This window comes from Octopus bimaculoides, chromosome 1 (assembly GCF_001194135.2).
Source record: "Octopus bimaculoides isolate UCB-OBI-ISO-001 chromosome 1, ASM119413v2, whole genome shotgun sequence".
Lineage (NCBI taxonomy): Eukaryota > Metazoa > Mollusca > Cephalopoda > Octopoda > Octopodidae > Octopus > Octopus bimaculoides.
In genome coordinates, this window is record NC_068981.1 from 145,141,331 (window position 1) to 145,154,086 (window position 12,756).

General features: G+C 34.3%; 1 protein-coding gene across 1 annotated transcript in view; it reads left to right on the plus strand.

Moving 5' to 3' along the window:
- LOC106868068 (secretin receptor) overlaps window positions 1-12,756 on the plus strand; it is a 725,176-nt gene that overhangs the window by 459,771 nt on the left and 252,649 nt on the right. The window lies entirely within an intron of this gene.

The window sequence follows — 12,756 nt, forward strand, 5'->3', positions numbered from 1 at the left end:
ATAATAACAGTCGATGGATAATTGTCAGCTCATTACAGCTGTTTCTTACGAATTTTTTCAAAAGACGAATGCTAAAAGACTTCATTGCTAAAAGACCGTAACCATCAGATGAAACATAATTTCGAACACGTATATATATATATATATATATATATATATATATGAGAAAAATAGATTCTAAATCATATAAAAAGATAAGATGTATAGAACATCAAAAAGTATATCCGCAGTAATTAACACCTCAGTTAATAATAGGTCGTTAAACTCCAACACATTATATCAATTCCGTTAATTTCAGGTGAAAAACTCGCACGAATGTACATAATCGGATAAAACGATTCTTGAGACCAAATTATATTTAGAATAAAAAGCAGATAGTTTATCATTTAATTACTTTCAACGGTTGTGTCATTAGGAATAGATATCATTAATTCCATAATTTCGTGATTAAGATACGTAATAAATTAATATTAACCAATGTAAATTAAGTTTATTTAGAACAAATTTTATTCCAAACTATCAGTAATATTACAGGCTTCGCTAATTATAGACCGTTGTTGGATTAAATACAAGCAAGACAGAGAGAATTATATAAGTGTGTGTGATTATATATATATATATATATATATATATATATATATATATATACACATACAAGAAAAGATTAATAGTCGCTTCACAGTTTTGCCAGTTACTGTGAACGTTTCCCTTGTAATAAAGATAATCTTAACTGTACTCAACGATTTTTCAGTATTTTTTTGCTACTTTTATATGTGACTATATGTAAAAACAAACAACCACACTCACCCCCCCCCACACACACACGCACGCATGCACACACAAACGTACATATGTACAGGGTGCGATGGGTAAACTGTCACCATTTTATATCTTTAATTTCGCGCACGCGCATTGTTTTTGATTTTATCGACTACGCAGTATAGTAGATCAGTTCGGTACCGTCTGTGAGAAACAGCATGCTGTATTGCTTGGCATTCATTCCGGAAGCTCCAATACGAACATTTCAGTGTGTTTTGGTGACAATCTGAAGACAGAGCAAGTACTGGGAGTGATAAAAATCGAACATCCAGTGTTTGGTGTGATCACTAGCGATAGCGACCTTATGCCTCCATTTATCTTCTCACACGGTCTCAGACTCAACAAGGAGGCCTACATCAAGTGTCTGGAGGAGGTACAGGAGATTCCGAAGTCGTCTGGAGGCCGTGATTGAAGCCAATGACGATTTTCTTGAATGAATTTACTATGTATTTAAAAATATTTTTATGTAATTTTTGTAAGTATATCTGTTAAAATGAGATGTCAGTGTTATTTTCATTTGGTGTAATTTAAATGACAATAGATTCACTTCACACTGTATGTCTGTATATATATATATATATATATATATATATATATATATATATATATATACATACATGCAGTTAGCGTCCATCAATTTCCATTCACAAGGTCACAAGGTGCTGATATTTCCATGACTTCGATATGAGGCGATTTCTCATGATATTGCGCAATGAGATCGAACCCAGAGCTATGTGGGTTCTAAGCCAACCGCCTAATAACGAAGCTATAGCTATACCCATTACCTGTTTTACCATTTCAAACTTTCGATGAAGGAAATACTACTTAGTACATAAACTACCATCCTGCAGGTTAAAAACCTTTCGTGTGTGCTTGCGTATTAATTTGATAATTTTATACCACTCCTTATGGAAGAAAAATAAGGAACATCATCGAAGTAAATAATAATATAAATAAGATTAAAGAAAACTGCCAATTGCTGTATAGCAAAAAAGGACATCACCTTCGATTTATCATCAATAATTATGATTTGAAGGCTTACCTGAACATTTTAATGGTTGCCTTTCAAGTCATAATTGCATCTTACAACTTTTATTGATGACATGCTGCCATTAATTTAAAATTACCGACTACCATACTAAATATATATTCGAGAAAACATTCAAAATTCCAACTTTGTTCTACCAACCAGCCACAAATGAGAAAAGCATAGCTGTCACGTTTCAACCATTTCATCTGCTATAAAATTTCCTTTCCCAATTTTTGTAGCAGAATTGAAATAAAAATTTACTGATAAAGCATATCATCAATTCTGTTTTGTTTATTTTATTCACCTATTTTTATGGTTTGTCTTTTCTCAAAATCAGTGAATATTTCTAGTATGCATACCTATCTATAAATGAAAAATAAAGTTAATATTTCATAATTCTGAATCAACTTTCGTTTATATTAGTGTTCTGTTATGTACCACCACACTACTTTCTGTGCATATGAGTAACCTTCTTGCAATCACTTCTAATACATATACGTGCCATTTCTGCAGATTATTCTTTCTTTGTGATCTTTTACATGCAGATGTCATCCACATGCAACCTAGACAACTCACATCGAATATACACTAACGTCGTGAATAGACTATTGAAAGCATTTCCATTGGATCATGATAACCTAATCTCATTCAACAACGCCCAGACATATCATCCAATATCGTTAAGAAACACATCTACAATCCTTATCATGAATATTATTCCATGGTGATCATAAGTCTATAAGATAGAAAAAGTTGTGTATCAAAAGTCAAGTGAAAACCAGAAAACACAGATCTTACAGGATCTTTGCATTATCATTTTCGATGATGCCTTCGGGTTTGTGGTCGTACCAAATTTTTGCTACGCCAAGTCCATACTTGTTGCAAAGTGTCCAATGTACAAACCTTGCTATATTGTCGTAGCGTCTCTTATATTCCTTTTGGGCTAGTGGCGTACATTGGCTGGTAATATGCCACACGGTTTCACCATTATGTCCACAGATTCTGCACTTATCACTTTCTGATTTGTTGTCTGCTCTATATTTTATGTAGTTTGTTCTTAAGTGCTCGCTCTTGAGCAGCACAGATTAGAGACTCTGTTTCCGGTTTTAAATCACTTTTAGTTATCCACAGCCATCTTTTTTCTCTGTCTTTCTTATCTTCAACATCCCTATGAAATTGTCCATACATTCTTTTGTTTGCCCATCTTTTTTCTGTTTCATTCGTTTTCAATTGCTTTTACAGTAATTTATCTTTGCAATCTTTCATCCTACACAAGCCTGACCTTCTTACTTCTAATAATAGCGGTTCTGTGGCATTTTTACATACCATACTATGTTGTTTTCTTCTGCTCTAATGATGTGTTCGCATCCAATCAGTCTTCTTCCACCTCTTTTTCTTGGAAAATACAGTCTATCTGTGTCACGTTTTTGGTGGAGTGACCCATATCTAGTTAGCAACCTCCTTGTCTTTCAGTTTAGTTCGTCTACTGTGCATGCGATTACTCCTGCTCCATATCTAAGGAGTGAAACCGCCCAGGTATTGATAGCTTCAATCTTATTCCATCCGTATAATTTCGACTTAAGGATCAGTCTCAGTCTGCGCAAGTACTCCACCTTGAATTTTTCTGTCATTTCTTTCTCCATCAATTTCTCCATTTCTAAAATCCCCAAGTACTTATAGCCCGTCTCTTTTATCTGCTTCATAACCTCCTCTGGCGGTATCGCTAGCTCATCCATACATTTCATTTTGCCTCTTTTCAAGACTAACACACTACACTTTCTCAGTCCGAACTCCATTCTGATATCAGCACTGAAAGTATATACCGTATCAACGAGGGAACTGACTTGGGCTTCATCTTTACCATAAAGTTTGAGATCATCTATGAATAATAAATGACTTTTTGTTAGCGGCTTTTGAATACATACCCAGCTTTTGCTTACCTCAGTATCAGTGTTAGTGGTATCAAGCACGGTACAAAGATCAGTGGGGACAGGCAGTCCCCTTGGAAGATGCCCCTCCTGATTTCTACTGTCCCTAAACTTCTTCCGTATGCTGTCAGGTCCGTCCTCCAATTCGCCATACTTTTTCCGAACAATCGCTCAACATTCGATGCAATATCAAATAGGTTCATACATTTCATTATCCAAGAGTGTGGGATTATATCATACGCCTTACGATAGTCGATCCATGACATGGCTAAGTTAGTTTTCCTCCTCTTGCACTCTCTAAGTACAGTTTTGTCTATCAGGAGTTGATCCTTGGTACCTCTGTACTTACGCTTACAACCCTTCTGCTCATATGGCAGGACTCCATTTTTTTCCAAATGTTCGTACATTGACTCTGCGAGTATTCCAGTCAATAATTTCCACATAAATAGCAGACAGGGTATCGGCCTGTAATTGTCTACCATATTGCCTTTTTCCATGTTTTTCAAGCACAGCACTGTCCTACCCAATGTCAACCACTCTAGTGTTACTTGGTCGGCATTTAACAAGGTGTTGAGTTGCGCAGCTATTAGTGCATGACATTCACCAAATCTTTAGATCCAGTAGTCTTCAACTCCATCTGGTCCCGGGGCCTTATAATTGCTCATCTTTTCACTGATTTCCTTCACTTCTCTAACTGAAATGACCTAGTTCTGCCTGTTTTGGACAGACTACTGTTTGTTTCAGTTCTTACAACCATTCAGCATCCTTCTTGTGCACCTTGTCTTTGCTCCAGATGTCACTCCACAACCGTTGACTTTCATTGTTATCTGGTATCAACTTTTCATTTGTACACTCTCCATTTATTTCTTTATAGAATCTCTTCTGATCTACTCTGAATAAACTATTCTCGTGGTAACCCTTCATTCTTTGGTCTTATCTTACCATCTTTGTTTATTATTATTATTATTATTATTATTATTATTATTATTATTATTATTATTATTATTATTATTCAGTAGTTTTATTTTTATAACGTGCTTTCACTTCACTACCGAGCGCAGCTCTGTGTGCCTTGGGTATGTACTGTGGTTTGCTGTGATGCGCTTATTATCATCATCATTTTTATTATATATATTATTATTATTCAGTAGTTTTATTTTTATAACGTACTTTCACTTCACTACCGAGCGCAGCTCTGTGCGCCTTGGGTATGTGCTGTGGTTTGCTGTGGTGCTCTTATGTTTACTGTATTGAAAGTGTTTTGCGTAGAATGTGTGCAGTACCCAGTAGTGCAATTTTCTGTATGTTATATATATTTGTAAGTCCTGGTGTTTTTGTTATGTATTTGTCTGAATATTTTTTTATTATTATTATTATTATTATTATTATTATTATTATTATTATTATTATTATTATTATCATTATTATTATTATTGCCTTCATCATTCTTATTTTATTATATGTATATTGTTTGAGAGCTTCTTCAAGATCTCTCAATCTTATATTAAAAATGAAGTAAATACATGCATAAAAACATATGTTTCTAGTTGAGAAAAGAGGTTTTGGAAATTTTCGAACATTTAAAAATCATTGTATCCTTATTTCTACACTTTCGAGGTAATCTATCAATGTCTCTTCAGGAGTAGTTGCATATATATCTCAACCAGTTCAAATGAAATTATAGATTTCTTCAATGTCATAATGTGTTTATGCATTGCCTAAATCAAGGTAATTCTGTTTTTGTTCGTTTTTTTTTTCGTTTTTTTTTCACCTTACTGAAAAATTATTAACTTTCTGTTTTGTTATTCTGATAAGCCCACCCACACACTCCTCCAAATTTTTACTCCAGAAATGTTACTATATTCTTTCCCTTTATAAATATGCGCAGATTTGTCTGCTTTTGGTATATCCAACGTTTCGATTAATGTTTGTTTTTGTTGGTCTCTATAGATTTAAGCGTACTTTACGTAATGTAGGTGCACTGTTAAACAGAACTCTTTTATCAAGAGTTATCATTATATATTTGTCAGTATGCCGATCATTTATAGCAAACCTATAATTTTGTGAATGCTTCTATTTGTAATCTCCAAATCCTTTATACCGGGATCATTTCTTGAGTTCATTCTTATTTTCGTTTATTTATTTGTATCATCTTGATATTTTCTTCTTTTGCGATGCGAATATCAATTTTTTCCTCATCGCCATCATTGTCATTATTATCCTCTACATCAACTTCATCAACCTCGTCACCCTCATCATCATCATCATCTGTAGTAGCAGCAGCAGCCATCTTATATTTTGGTGTGGAGATCTGTACAGTAGACAGAATTACCTAATATGTTCTTTTATAAAGACAGGAAGATATGGTCTTAGATAGAATTTGACTGATATTTTATGCGATCAGGTAAATGCTGTAGTAGTAGTAGTAGTAGTAGTAGTAGTAGTAGTAGTAGTAGTAGTAGTAGTAGTAGTAGTAGTAGTAGTGGTAGTAGTGATTTTTCAATTTTCTGATTTTCCTGATAACAACATGAAGTTCTTGCAATGTTCGATAAGAACATGGAAGACACAAACTAAAACTTTCAATAATCTTCCATTTCATTTTTTAAAACGATTTCTCGTGTTCTAGTTTATCAACTAAAACGATTAGATTTTTTTCTCTGTTAGTTGTTTATTTTTAATGTTAGACTATCTTTTACATCGAAGTAAAGGATTATAGCAAGGGAAAAAAAGCAAAAAAAAAATTAATTACTTTTCCATAATCTTATGAATATGTTGTATCTGGTATCAAAAAGTTCACGAGAACAAGTCACCTCGAACAAATCATTGCGGATATTTCTCCGCAACTACAACTCACTTCCAAACAATCACTACTTACACAGTTCATTGGCTATTAAATATTGGATTTTTCTATATATTGTATTATTAAATATCTGGGTATATCAGTGTGTGTACTAGCTTAATGCAACTTCTCCACAGAAACCGTTTGGCCGATAAATTACATTTTACAATAAAACTATATCATTACCAGAATCATCATTACTATCATTATCATCTACAACCGCTACATTTTGCTGTGTAGGTAGTTCTTCTTAGCTCTCTGTGGATTCAATTGTCAATTCAATTTCCTATCTTTTCTGATATCACTGGTGTTTTCGCTTTTTTTTCTGATTGGAATGGTCTCCCATAGCCCTCTCACAACGCAGTGATGCCTATCTCGTGAGAGTAAAAGTAAAAAAATCGATTCTTGTATTTGACTGGTACTTTATTTAACGGCTACAAAATTCTGAAAACGTTTAACTTCAATGGAATATGAATGAATGGACCAGGAACAAACACCACTGGGAATTTTATCCAATACTCTAAACACTCTATCAATTCGTTATCTATAACAACCATGTAAATGATAAATATTATAAATACTAATGAAACAGTGTTTATTTATATTAAGTACGTTTGTGTACACGCGAAAGTGTAAAGACCTTCGCTGCAAACTGTACAGGAGAGAAATTCTCTCAATAGAATAAGAGTGTGAAAACACTACCAGGTCAACTGACTGTAAGACACGTATTTGTGTGCATTGATATACTTCGTCGACTATAGACACCGAATCCCTTCTCCATAGCACAGCAAGAATTGCTGTTTTATATTTAAACAGCAAATAACAAATTTGCTGATGTGTGCAAAGCTTTGTCAAGTTGGAATTAATCCAATTAACGGAAACATTAAGTAGTGATTATTAAAATAATACTATGTTCAGTAGTATTTAGTACCTTCACTGTGGAAACTGTCTCGGGAGGGAATTTCTCCAATGCATATGAAGAAAGCCTCTAGCATATCGAAGCAGAAATACATGTCCTACATCATTCACAGCCCAGACTACTGTGTTTTCATTTGCATTGTCTATAAGAACTTCATAGAAACAGTTTTCGTAGCATCGTCTTTCTACGTTTGCATATATACAAACATGTTAAATATAGGCGAACACAGCAATCATCGCTGCTTAGTGTGTATTTAATTAACTAATATAAATACTGATTTCTAACAGAGATTACAGCATTTATATTACTTAAGTCGGTACTTACATTATAACCTTCGGAATGAGAAAAATATGAGTTTGAATATTTTTGTGTATTAATATTATTGTTAAATTTTCTTATGTAGCTTTGTTCCCTACAAACATTTACTTCTCTAAAGAAAAATGCACCGTTATGCAAAATAGTTCCAGCAGCCAAAGGTCACACTGTAGAAATTTTTGTCTTCACAGCGATGAGAAATAACAATAGAGAAGTGACTTCGCCTAGATGAGTAAGATTTTGAAAAGTTAATCGATCACCAAATTCAACTAGAGTGGCGATGGCGTAACTGGCCAAAACTTCGTAGTCACTGTCAAAAATGTTCTTGTTTAAGAACAAGCACACGTGTGGGCGTGCGTGTGTGTGTGCGTGTGTGTGTGTGTGTGTGTGTGTGTGTGTGTGTGTGTGTGTGTGTGTGTGTGTGTGTGCGTGTGTGTGTGTGTGTGTGTGTGCGTGTGTGCGTGTGTCTGTATGCATATACACAAAGAATTTAATGGAAGAAAATTAAAAACATTGCCAAACATCTTTGGCGACGAAAAATATTAGTAATTTAACTAAAATGTTATATAAACTTTGAATATGGAAAGGAAAATGTCACGAAAAGTACCCGAAATTAAAGAAAAAGAATAAGTCAACGACAATGAAATTTTACAGTAAACTCATATTTTGTAAAAGGCTGCAATTTTCTTACCGCACCGTAACTCTAACTTAACCCTGACTCATTTTAAAGCTGTGAGCATCTGCGAGAAAGATATGAGCAGGAAAAGAATTCTGGGGGTGTTTAGGGTCGAGCTAGGAGTAATGATTAGTGCGGGATCTTGGGAATGGGTGATGGACATAGAAATAAGTGGGACTGGAATGCATGAGAAGCATGATTCCGGCAAGCTTCGGGGAGCATAGGCCATTACATTTGTACAATCAATAAAGCAAAATGAAGGGACATTGCACCTAAGGCTTAGAAAAAAAAACTAAACATTGCAATCATTTCTAACACGTACAGTCACAAACTTTAGCTGAATGAGTAGTCCATTAACACTATTCTGGAGGCAACTGTTTTTGAGACCACGCAATAATAAAGGCAAAATTGATTTCCGCAATATTTGAAATAAAACATTTAAAGGAATTTAATAAACGCAAGTCATTTAGCCTGCTGTCCTATCATTTTTACTACCCATCGTTCTCTGGTAGCTACCACCCAAAAACATGAATATGACGTAAATGTTTAACAATAAATCTGAAAGGAAAGTACGTGTTGCTGTGCATAACAGCCTTAAATGTTATCTCAGTTATAGATATCTTAGGATTAATTACATAAGCCATATAACAATAGTCAGAGTTAACCAGTGATTTTATACAAGTCTCTTCTTGTTTGTTTGTATAACACACGTTCGGAGGTGCCTTTACTTTGATTATTTCAAATTTTCCAGTGTGTACATTAAATTAAAATAAAACTCATATTATATACAGTGGATTGTATGCAGAAAACTTTTACCTGTGACTTATTTTGTTGAGAATGCGTGAAAGAACTACTACTACTACTGCTAATATCAAAAATAAATAACAACTAGTTGGCTGACTTGAAACTCCAAGAACTAACCCCCAACATTTGGAATTTGTTAAGTGCTACAGTAGGAGTTAAATTATGACAATGTAAACTTTCGTTTAACTTCTAGTCTTGTTATTTTCTATAAATACAAAAGTCACAGAAGAATCTATGCATTAACTCTCTCAGGCCCGAGCCCCTGTGATGTATTTTTCGGTATTTTTCAGCATGTATGTGAACGTCAGTTCACATACTTGAGCATGAACGTATGTGTGTGTAGAATTTCTAATTATCATCTTCTCAATTAAGAAATTGGAATTTCATTCATAGTTCTATTTTAGGCAAATGATTAGAAATTATGACAATCATACATTTCCCAAAGTTATTAGCAGGTTAAGTAAATCAATCGGTAATTGAGACCACATTGTTGTCTTGACTTTCCTAAGGCTTATCTCTTTACATTTATTCAGTTATGATTTATTTCTCACATGGACATCGGGTCACCAGTTTGGAAGGTGTTATATAGTCTATTATGTTAATCTAATTTCACATTATATCACCCGGCACCCACTCTCAGCCTGGAAGGACAAAATGTAATAATTAGCAAGTAAATTCAACAAATATCTTACATATGTTCTCTGATTTACTAATGAACTAAATTTGTAAAATTCCATTCAACTTAAGGTCATTCTGTGGGCATTCTATTTGTCCAGAAATACTATTGTCTAAACTTTCAACACTAAAGGTAATTGAATGTTATGAAATCTGTAATGAATGGTTACATGATTTACTTTAACATTTATTCATTGATATCTACAATTAATCCTAAATATTTAAATATTCCATCATATTAGTCAATTTATCTTTCTTTTATTCTAATATAAATATTTCTTTAAATATTTACTCCCTATTACTCCTCGCATTATGATTCTCAACGTCAGTTTGTTTTACCTTAAGAGTAATCTGTTGACCACAATTGTTACTCTGTGTTATAGAATCAAATGCCGACCGTAAAATGCTGCGGTAGTCCGCAAGAACGAATAACCGGGTGCATTTCTTTGAGTATCTCACACTGCATCCATCACTATAAACACAATTGGCGAGCGGATGAGAAAGCCTCTGTACCGTCCCTTTACCTTCCAGAAATAGCTTCTAATATCTCTAACATTACACCCTAACAGAACATGATAACAACAGCGAAAATCGTATTGGTTAATGTATTTCTTGCTACGTTGTCGAAACAGATACGGCCAGCAAGGCTTTTAATCAGTTTTGATTTGGTGACTAAACAACAGCAAAACTGATACAGTAAATGAGACAAACCGTCTAAAGCTGTAATGTATGAATTTCTGTTGTTTATCACACTTTAAGCCGATGTTGTTCTCTATCTGCTGACAGCTAATTGTTACGTCTGAAATAACTGACATCTTTTTATCATGCTTCAGCTGTTCATCTGACTCTGCATTTCTTTTACAATAACTAATTTGTAAACCTTTCATGTTTTGTAACCAATAATCCGTTTACACGATTTTTTTTCTGTTGAACCATGCGACCTTTTATGAAATATTTTACCACACTTGTAGCATTTTATATTTTTAAACAGACAGTTGTTTTTAAAATGTAGACCGCTATACCCATAACATGCATTCGGTCTTAATATTTTTTCATTTTGCTTTTATTCGCTACCAGTCAACATGCTTGAATCTGAGAGCAATCTTGCTCTTCAATTTCATTTGCGTCATGTCATAGATTAATAATCCTCTGACAATCTTCTGCTACTGCCTGCAAAGTTAAACTTTGGTCCTGTTCTAATTTTGTTAATATCCGGAAACGTATATCTGCATCTTTGCTTGCAGTAAGCCCTTGAACAAATATTAAACACTTGAACATGTCCAGGGTCAACTCATTCAATTTGAATTTCCACACTCTCTGTTAACCTCTCCGGCATAGGTAACAAAATCTTTATCATCTTTTCTGACCAAATTTAAACATTCCCAGCGTGTATTGAACAGGGAACTTCATCGAAACAAATCTCACTTGGATTCTTTGGCAGAACATAATTACTATATTTTTCGTGTTCGGCAGGGTATAAGTAGTCGTACGTTTTTCTCGTCGAACCAACTTTTATACTCTTCTTTGAAGATTTCTTCGTATCTCGTATCTACGACAATATGCAGAAAAGGTAATTCCTTTTTCTGGATTATAGCTGAATTCATCAATTGAGTTTTCTACGCTGTCTGGCGAGTACGAACATGAAGTATTTTCAGGCTTCTTCAACATTAATTCCAGCAATTGTTGGTTTTGTTGTTGTTGCTGTTGTAGTTGCTGCTGCTGCTGCTGTAGTTGCTGTTGTAACTGTTGTTACTGCTGCTGTAGTTACTTTTGCAACTGCACCACGGAGGCCAATATCTTTTGCTTGTTAAAACGATTTATTCTTTGGTTTCGTACCAAAAAAATTTTAAACGTCCAACATAAGCTTCGAAAAACTCGTCACCACTTTTATATCCTTGCATTGGATATATAATATAACAAAGCAGGGGGAAGAAAGTTATATACACCACGCACTACTACTATTACACAAGACTCAACACTCTATATCAAAGGCTCACAGTGAACTGCTACCAACACAAACAACTGACAACTCGACAGTCTTTGTTTTATAAAAGTGAGAGTTCACCTTTAGTCACTTGGGGATGGTCGGAATCCTTCCACAACACTATGATAACATGAAAGACTGTTGGTCACGTTTTTTTTTTTTTTGAGCAATAAATATATTTCCCAAATTAACTGAAAGTGGTGCGCTAGTATAGTCTTAGCTTTCAGAGCTAAAAATACAAATTAATAACGAACGAAAACGGACAGGAAAACTGAAATTGCCGCGAAAATTGAATTCTCTGAAATGATAGCTTTTGTTGTTTAACCTCCAGGTTAGCTAACTCTGTTCAACAGGTCTATGTTCAAAAGTGTTTGATGCTGATCAATGCTGGCTTTTCGTATATCTAGGATTTTGTTGTCTAATGAGCTTTTCCTTTCCAAAACTAAGGTTTACACTTTGAGAGAATTAAGCTAGTATTTCTAGCAGATGAGCGAGCAGGGAAGAGGCTCCTCATCTTCTTTTGTATGATAGAGTAACTTTCTTCTTTCCATCTGTCTCCCTTTTACACGCTACATCTTCAACTGTTCTTTCTTCTCCATTTTTATTTTTAGCTGCCTTTCTCCGCTTTTGCTTCTTTCTCCGCACCCACTTTTCTCTCTCCCATTGCTTAATATATTCTATTTCTAGTTGATTCTCTACACACTTCACTCCATGTCAGTCGTCTCTCTTAATCTGTGCGTACGTGCAGGTAAAGGAATATATATATA